Source organism: Uloborus diversus, chromosome 6, assembly GCF_026930045.1.
Source record: "Uloborus diversus isolate 005 chromosome 6, Udiv.v.3.1, whole genome shotgun sequence".
NCBI lineage: Eukaryota > Metazoa > Arthropoda > Arachnida > Araneae > Uloboridae > Uloborus > Uloborus diversus.
The window spans coordinates 77,991,170-78,001,074 of record NC_072736.1 but is presented as its reverse complement, the minus strand read 5'-3'; the positions used below and the strand labels follow the sequence as shown (position 1 = coordinate 78,001,074).

Genomic DNA, 9,905 nt, shown 5'->3' with positions numbered 1-9,905 from the left:
AATGCTCATTTGAAACTCGTGTTTATCACATACATGTTTCTGTAACAACACATTAAACGAAAAATACAAAATTAGTTACTTCGAAAGTTTTTATTTTATTTAGACGACTTGTGATATGAAATAGATAACGAGGGCAGTTTCATCGACTATACTTTGCTAAATAGAAAATTTTTTGGCAAAAGATATTCTCTTATTGTGCAAGGATAATATACTTCACTAGCTTGGTAGGTAAATCACCGTAACATAATGTGTTCGTTGGAAACAAGTCATGAGCTACAATATTTTCAATGCATCCTCCCCTTTCTTCCGCTATTTTCATGTCTCTGTACTCTAGTGTTGATTCTTTCTTAATAGCTTAGAAGCGATATTTTGTAAAGAGAAATATTCAGGTCATCAGCATCAAATAAGTAAAATTTACAGTTACTTGTACTCAAGGAAATGGAAGAAATACATAAAGCGATTACTAGCGGTTTAATAGTTAATTAAGAGTTGCAATCTGCAATACTTTTCCTAGAAGATTTGAGACAGATCATTGAAGAACTTAAACACTTATTCGAAGAAGTGGACGAACAAATTATTTCACATACATTGGGCTGTTCAAAATGGTTCAAATTGAGTGGTTGTGGCTTCAAATGGTACATTTGTTGCAATGCTACAACATGCAATGCAAAAAACAGATAGTAAACTTTTTTTTAAAGTAATTAATTTTGTATTTTTCGTTTAATGTGTTATTAAAGAAACATGTAAGTGATAAACACGAGCTCAAACTGAGTATTATAGAAGATTTATTAATTTTTGTACACTTTTTAGTAACTAGAATATAAACAACAAACGCCAGAGATATCTCCCCATAAAAATTGTGCAAATAGCCAGAGCGGCTTTTATGACATAATTAATACATTAGTTGACTTCCTAAACTCCAAAACCCGCAGTTCAAAACTGAAAGTAAATTTGCAGGTGCACCCGTTGCGAAAATCGCAATGAGCAAGTGAACCAAAAGGCCGCTTTCTTTGATGGCATGTAAAATTGTTTCGCGCAGGATTCAACATGTCTACCCAAGATATTTTCACATTAGAACACCTACAGATCAATATTCCAAAGAGAAAATCTCTGGAACTAAAATTTTTACGAGACTACATTGTGGGTCCAGGACTATATATAGGGCAGGGTGACTCAAAGCGGGTAGGTCGCCCAAAGCGGGTAGGCCTTCGTATGCCACCCATATGGTGTGTTAGCGGCGATGAATACGTATGTCGTGTTCACCCAAGCACCTCCAAGTTATTATCAGTCCCAGCAAAGCAGCAGTGAAGCGACATGGCGCAACCAGGCTTTAAAAAAAAAAAGTACGATACATTAAAAAAAAGGAGATTTGTAACTTGTGATTAGTCGAAGACCAGCTTATTTTTTTATTGTCAACAATATTAACTTATTCTGACACTATCCACTATAAACTACGACGGTCATTCCATTTTTTTTTAAAAGTATTATTTTAAGGTTATAATTATTGAAATAAAAATCGTACCTTTGGGCAAAGCGGGTATAGGATTCAATCATATATTTATTTAAAATTTCTTGACTCGTGTGCTGATTCAGATTTTCTCTTTCAATAGGATAAGTATAAATTTAAAATGTTATTTTTTAAAATGTCAATTAATTAGTCTATTAATTATCTCAGCTGTTTCTTTATGTTTTATAAACAAATGTACTGACTTTAAATTGGAAAAGTACAACTGTTTTATATGTTTTTATACAATGGCAGGTAGCTAGTCAACTATTTTAATCATTAATAAATTCATATTTGATTGGAAAATGTATCAAATCACAATTAGTTAAGCTTACCCTCTTTGGGCCCACTGGTAGGGTTAAGCGGGTTTTTCAAGTGTCTGTAATATTTGATAATAAATAAATATTGGGTTTGAAATAAAGCTCGAATCACTTTTTATTTTGAAGTTCGATAACCCTGCTATGAAATAAAACCAAAATTGTTTCGATAAAAAGCTAAAATCTACAATTTTCGATTGTTCTTCGAAAACCTACCCGCTTTGGGCCACCCTCCATTAATTCTGTTTGGTCCATCGTGGAAACAAGGGTGTGTGCTAAACATCATAAAACTTCGGCATCTCTAAAGAAATCCTTAAACAAAGCATGGGATAAAATGTCAGTAAGTGAGTTGCGGCTTAGAGCTGAAAATTTTGTGGCACGTTTAAAGCTCGGTATTAAGGCCAAAGGTAGCCATTTAGAAAACTTGTGAACATATAAGACGAAATAATGTATTTATACTTATTTTTGAAGTGTGGTCGTAATAGTTGCATTAGCATTAAAATTATGATGTGTTATATGTGTCCAAGTTATATCTTGTCACCCTGTAGTATGCACACTTTTTACTACATTGACCCCATCTCCCCTTTTTCATAAAGTATCACACGTCCCCCACTTATCATACGACACTCTGTTTTTCATAAACATGTTCTGATAAAAAATGTGTGATGTCACACTTTAAATTTCATCACTCTCCACCTCATGAATATTTCACGATGGGGTTGTTTCCAAAATTTTAAAAGTATTTTTTAATCAAGGACCTTATTAGAAAACATATGATTTAACCATTTTTTAAATATTTTGAGAAATTTTAGTATTTTTTAACAATTATTTTAAACCGTGCAATTTCATTGTTTACGCTTCTGCACATGACATCACAAGTGATGAAATGCCATTCAGTGCTGCCATTTACAGAGCAAAATATTTAATTAGCTTTTTTACCTACGTGTAATGGAAACGATATGGTTGATAGTAAGCGTAGTGCGCAATATTTAACTCGCTACTGAATTATCATAAGCTGGAAACCCGGTAGACAGCAAGCGTAAGCATTCAGCGCGTCATTGGAAATGCGCCAAAGTACATCATTTGTGACGTCACAAAGACCATGTCATATTTTCAAAATCAGACGGTTTAAAAAATTAATCAAAAACTCAGTGTTGGGAAAATAAAAGTTTTTTTTCCTCGCACCACGTTATTTTTTATTTTTTTGTCATTCTATCAACTTTAGTGACTAAAAGTAAAACTTTTGATTTAAGGAAACAACCCCATTTCACTATATTATTATTTGTGGACAACCCCTTATTTAAAAGTATAAAACTGGTATGCACTTGTTGTTATACTAATCATCAATCCATGAAGTATGGCATCCATACTAGAAACATTAAACTGTGTCAAACGGAAAGTTTCATTAAAATAAACTGCCCTTATCTAAGTACATAAAGAAACATAAGTACATAAAGTACATTATAAGAAATCTAAGTACATAAAGCCATTAAACGAAAATATCAGAAATTGTTATGCTAAGTCATCTAACTGAATAATGAACTTGTAACTTATAAATGTATTGCAAAATGAAGTGGGGCGGTTAAGGCACAGGACAACACCAGTTGCTCATATCTCCCGTACAAGTAGAAAAGTAAATCTGTATTCTCATGGATATAGAAGCATAACTATAGTAATCTTAGGGAAAAAAAGTGAAACACCTAAAAATAGGAAATTTCATTTTAAAGTAAGTATTTTTTGCTAAGCAATTTTGATTATTGAATGGTTTTAAAATTCATTTCCAGAGTGTAAACAAATGGTATTTTTAGCTCATAACAATTAATATTCCACGCTCAGAAACTTTCCTAAAGAAAACATATTATTTAATCTTTATGCTGTTTGAAGTAGTTGAAGTTTCATAGAAACTTCTTAATTAAGAATTTCAAAATCTAAGAATTTTAATTAAGTTTGAGACGTATTCAGACATGCTTTAATATTAGTCAACTGGAATTTATAATATTACATTTTCTTGAGTTTTTTAACTACTTGGGATTTAATTTTATCATTGTGCAGAGAGGTGAAATGGATTTAATTTGTAATATGTATTTAAATAAATGAAAGGCATTTCTCTCAAACCTGATTTAAATTATTTATATACACATTTCGCGTTTCTTGGATGAACAAGTAATGTTGAAATAAAGTTTGAAATATTTTACGGAAGAAATATTTACAAAAGAAACCATTAAAATATATCCACTAAAGAAGAGTTAAAAAAATAAATAAAATATACAATGATATTCTCTTAGTTTGTTATAGCTTAACGTGTGTGAAAAATTATTAAAATGTTAGAGCTAAGTGCTTTAGTTAACAGAAAAGAACGGCGGGAATTTTTTTGCTGTGTGATGATGCTAGCAATATTTAAAATGGTTCAAAGTCACAATTTTGTTTTTCAAAAGAAGCATTTTAGCTCAAATACTCACAAGAGTTGTTTTCTAATAACTAAGCAAACAACTTAATAGAAATGTGTTCTATAAATTAACTAACGAATTTCTTTTTTTTTTTTAATGCTTTGCAAAAATGAAAATCAATGAAACTTTTAAACAGACTGTAGAAATGACGAAATATTTGAAACAAAATCAACCCAAATGCTAATACACGTTAACAGAAACCTTCAAAAATCAAATAATGAAAAAAAAAGTTTGTTTCTGATAAATATAACATTTTGCATTAAAAAGTTACAATTTTGAAGTTTTTTTTAAACATTCGTTTTCGTTTTTCGCATTTTTATTTCGTAAATGTGGATTATCCATGTTTTTAAAAACTATTGCTTTTTAAAATTTCAAATAATCTTTTCAGATTTTTATTCACACTACTTTCAATTCGTTTTTTCCTTTAAAATATGGTACGAAATAAACGGTAATCCAAATTAACACTTTAATTTTTTTTTTAAACCTCTGCAAGATATCAAACACAACTCCTGTATATAACGGTTTGAGAGGAAAAAAAAAAGGATTAATAAGAAGTGAAACGATTAATTGTCAAGTAAGAGTAAAGAAAGAAAGAAAAAGAAAGAGGTAGCAGGCAAACAAAAAGAGAAAGATCGTTATGACGCTTGCAAAAAAGAAAAAAAGAAAAGAAAAGAAAAAAAAAAGAAAATTAATTTGAATTTTGACATCTTGAATTCAAATTATGCTTTTCGCAATCACGAATGTGTGTAAGTAGGCATGTGTGTTTGTGTCTGTGTGCTGGCATAAGTGTGTGGGTAGTTGTGTGTATGAATGTGTGTGTGTGGGGGGGGGCTTATGCGTATCTGTGTGTAGGCATATGTGTTTGTGTCTGTGTGCAGGCATGAGTGTGTGGCTAGTTGTGTGTATGTATGTGTGTATGTTTTTGTGTGTGTGTATGTGTAGGTGTCTGTATGTATGCGTGTGTGTATGTGTTTTGTGTGTGTGTATGTGTGCGTGTGCAGTTGTGTATGAATGCGCGTGTGTGTAGGACATGGATGTAACCTGGAGACGGCTTTCGCTATAGGAGCAGCATCGTGAGGAGCCGGTCGACGGTGATGGTGCGGAGGGTGACGGTGGGGAAAATAAAATGATAAGAATTCAAAATAGTCAAGTGAAAACAACAAGCAATTGTGATAGCTCAAAAACAGCTGCTAAATGATGTGAATTCTGTACCTCAGAGCTATACTAACGTAAGTCACATAATCTCTCCTTTAAGGAGAGAGGCAGAACGTTTATCCAGCGCATAAAAATGATGGGACGTGCGACCTTTTAACACTGGTAAATAATTACAAGTGATTTTTTTTTTCAGAAATACGTTCACAGGGCTCGATGCGGAATAGCATTCTATATACAATGCACTAATAAACGGAAAATCGCAATTTTGGACTAAATCTGGCTTTGAGGAGCAGAATTGAGAAAAGAATTTTGAGTTTGAGTCTAAATACTTTTAACTCCAGTTCTAACTAACTTAAAAACTCCGAAGAACAAATGCAACTTTATACAGACAAATCTGTTGTTTCGATTGGTATCAGAATTTCAGCTATGTGAGTATATCCTGCCCACCAAATTTGCGAGCGAATGTTAGTGGAATTTTAAATATGTTTAAGTGTTGTTTACAAGCCCATGACGGTGAATAGATCAAAAACCTTTGAAATATAGGGCATTTTACGTTTTTATAGCTACAACCGTCACTTAAAGCAGAAACTGGATCCGTTTTTTCCACAAAGTATCCATTAAATTGTGTTTATATCAAGGTCATAGTCGGATTTAGTTCCCGGCAAAGGGGTTATTTCACTTCCTTTTTTCACAAAAAATCTGCAAGTTATTTTACGTTATGACTTTCCAAAATATAATTAATTCCTTCTTAGTAATAAAACAATACAAACGAAAAATTTCAGGTGATATTAAATGGACATTTTTTGCAACAATTCCCCCCCCCCCAAAATGGATTGCCTAATGTTCGAATAAAACCCGTGAATTACAATATTGCAACCGATATACATGGATAGTTTGAAGCAATTAGGTAACTTAAATAATTTCTTGGTGATTGAATTCATTTGACAGCGTTCATGTTAATAAATTAAAGTAAGATTCTTCAAAACATAGTCAAAAAGGTTTTATGTAAATAACAAAAAAATTTTGTTTAAAAGAGTTATGCAATTTATATCGCATTGAATAATCTGTTGAAGTTAAAGTAAATAAAGTAAATTAGTATCTAACATATACATGCATTGAAAAACAAAATAATGCAAATAATTAAATAATTCAAATATAACTCATTACATTAAACTTAATAGTATCTTGAGTTATTTAATTCCGCTTCGTATTAGTTACAAATAGAAATACATTTGTAAGTCTATATAAATTCGATTCAGAGTCTGAATAAAAAAACTTTTATTTTATTTTTTTATTTTTTCGCATGAAGGTTTTTTTTAATGTCTAAATAACTAAAAAAAAAAAAAAACTACTGTAAAATATTCTTTCAAATTCAGTGGAGATCATAAGAATTGCTAAATGCTTTAGTTTGGCACAACTTTTTTTCCAACTGATCTTCTATAATTATCACTTTTTTTTGTATTTTTTTAGATTTTACTCTTTTTATTAAAAATGAAAAACATCAACAGCGTAAAAGTTATTCAGCAAAAATGATCGACATTAAAAAGGTATTGATTTCAAAACATCGTTTACCATTGCATACATGTGTTTAAAGAATAGTAATTGCCATCGCATCGCTACATTTTTTAAACCTACTTCAAAACTAATCAAAATTTCAAGTTAAATTTCGGTGAATGTTCGAAGCTCTAGCAGCCCTCGTTCCCCTTCTGGACGGGGCTCTAATTAAAATAGTTTACATAGTAATTTCCGCTTAAATTTAAATGATCTGTGAATAATTAAAAAAGGTGACCCACTGCTTAAAGGAGTAGCCAATTTTTTACGAAACATTATTACAATAAGCGGGATATTCCATTTTCTGTTTGTAAAATGGAAAAATACAACGGTTTAGTGCATTGAAAATTTATTATATTAAGCGGGCTATTCTTTAAACGTATAGTTAATACAGATATAGACCAGTTGTTCCCAAACTTCAGACCTCCACGGACTCCCTCCGCAAAAGTTATAAACTTCTCGGACCCCCTCCCCCTTCGGCGCGTGCGCTAATATATATATATATATATATATATATATATATATATATATATATATATATATATATATATATATATATATATATATATATATATATATATATATATATATATATATATATATATATATATATATATATATATATATATATATATATATATATATATATATATATATATATATATATATATATATATATATATATATATATTTGACAGAATTTTTTTTCTAGTATATTTTTAAGCGTTTTTTCGTTTAAATTTATTTATTCATTGTTCTGTATATTTTTCATAGCTCTAGTCTGGTTTTCATTTCTTACATTATTATTTTGAGTTATGGAAATGAAATTATACATATTTCGAATTCAATTAGGAATAAAAATGTTATCACAAAATTTCTACAGCAAGTTTACTAATAAAAATGAACTTTTAAAGTTAGTGAAGAAAACACTAGTAACCTAAAGTAAGAAATAAGAAGGTCAAAAAGCACAAACTGCTGTGTTAATTTTTGATGAGTTGTATTTATTGCCTATTAGGATTTTAGTCATTAATTATAGATGTAAATGGATGAGTCTTAAAAATTTTGGTGGGGGTGCCGCCGCGTCTTACATGTACTTCAGCAAAATCATTTTTATTCCTCATAAATGTACTTTCTTTTTCAATTAAAATATTATTACTTGTCCTTAATCTAAATTATATTTAACGTTTCAGTTGGGTAGCACCGCGGACCCCTTGGCATGGACTCAAGGATTACCGGGGTTCGCCGACTACAGTTTGGGAAACTCTGATATAGAACGTTGTTATAACCATTTTAACTCATTTTAGTTGATATTTTCAATCAAAAATGAAAAAAGATAGCATTCATTTGTAGTTTTTCTCAAAAAAGAAAAAAAAAGCGAATAATATGTTTATATTTTTCTTCTATTTACCAAACATGAAAAAAGAAAAAGAAAGTGAACGTCTACATTTTAATAATAGTTCGTAAACATCTCCATGTATTTTTTCATCATCAAAAATTAATACGGAAATTCAGATTGACTGAAAGTCTCGTAAATAATTGAGACTCAAACTATTAAAATATATCGAAATCTACGAAATTGCATAGTTAAAGTTACTACGTATCGCGAGACATACGATTTGAAACAGTTCAACGTGAAAGAAAAAAAATATCAATTCAATACTTTTTCTTCACTATTGGAATAATTATGAACAGAGAAAAAATATATTTTTTTTTTGTAGAAGCATTAAATCTGAACATTCTTAACAAAATTTCTTCCCTGAGTAGTTGCTCCCTTTTCCAATCGAACTTTACAACTGCTGCTCTCGTCAACAGATGGCGCAGTTCTGTACGTAAGTCCGTAGATGTCGGCAAAAATCGATGCGCGAAATTCTGACTCAAGCAAAAGGAAGCTCAATGTACTGGTAGGGCGACGATCTCTTAACGTTTAAATACACTGCGGCCCCTCCCCCACTGCCATACAAAAGTGAGCAAGTTTGTTTTAAAAAAAATCAAGAAAAAAAATTTAAACACTTGTTTTTGTATTTGCGCGCCTGCTTTGCAAAAGCAGTTACACAAAGCGGACATCGTTGCGATTACAAGAGGACCGTCCACACATTGAATATCGCCTGCAAAAGGTAAGAGAATGTTGTTATATTCATAAATCAAGTTGCCATGCGCCCGCATGTATTGGGGGTGTGTCCTAGTCCTTATGCTTTTGTTCGGGATCGTATAAGACTAAATGCCAAAAGAGCCGGTTGCGGTTTTGATATCGTGTCTCCCGTGTGTCACGGGGGTGTAAGAGTACGCACGGCAATGCATGCTGGGATGTGAGAGCTCAGCTGTGTTCAAAACGACTTCTAGCGGCGTGTTTATAGATTGTCAACCAAGTTTCATCGGACGGTCTTGATACAATGTAGCTTAATAGTTCTTAATTGCCTGGAAGTTAAACTTTTGACAGTACCAGTCAAACTTATGGTGGGAAATCGTACTGCAAGCATCTAGCTATCCGAAACAAATAAATTTTGCATGATTTTTTTCATGAAGCATTTTCGAAATTAGTGTTACAGTTTTGAGCCAAACACTGCATCCACTATCTTAACTATATTATATCTATAACTATGTAGAATATTTTTGATCACATCATTTTCATAAACTATCAAATATTCCGATTTTTTTACATTTCGCGAAAACTTTTTGAGATACTTTTTGTTTTTTCGACTGACGTAACTTTTCATCGAGACATTTTTTCCTTCTTTTTATGTGTCTGTTGTTAAACTATATTAAAACTTTTTTTATTCAAAATACTTCATTAAACGCATAGTACTTTTCAATTTTTATAAGCTTTTTTCCATTAAATGCCCTTCTTATTTTAAACAATTACTCTCTAAATGCTGTATATTTTAATCTTTGTACTTAGTAAACTGAAGTTTAGAAATTATTTTTTCAGGGACA

General features: G+C 31.1%; 1 protein-coding gene across 1 annotated transcript in view; it reads left to right on the top strand.

The window, feature by feature from the left end:
- Nucleotides 1-8,896: 8,896 nt before the first annotated feature.
- The window catches only part of LOC129224690 (complexin-like), a 677,646-nt gene continuing 676,637 nt past the window's right edge, over nucleotides 8,897-9,905 (top strand). The window contains exon 1 of the mRNA XM_054859235.1: nucleotides 8,897-9,088. The gene's annotated coding sequence lies outside the window, so the exon portion shown is untranslated. The remainder of the gene's footprint in view (nucleotides 9,089-9,905) is intronic.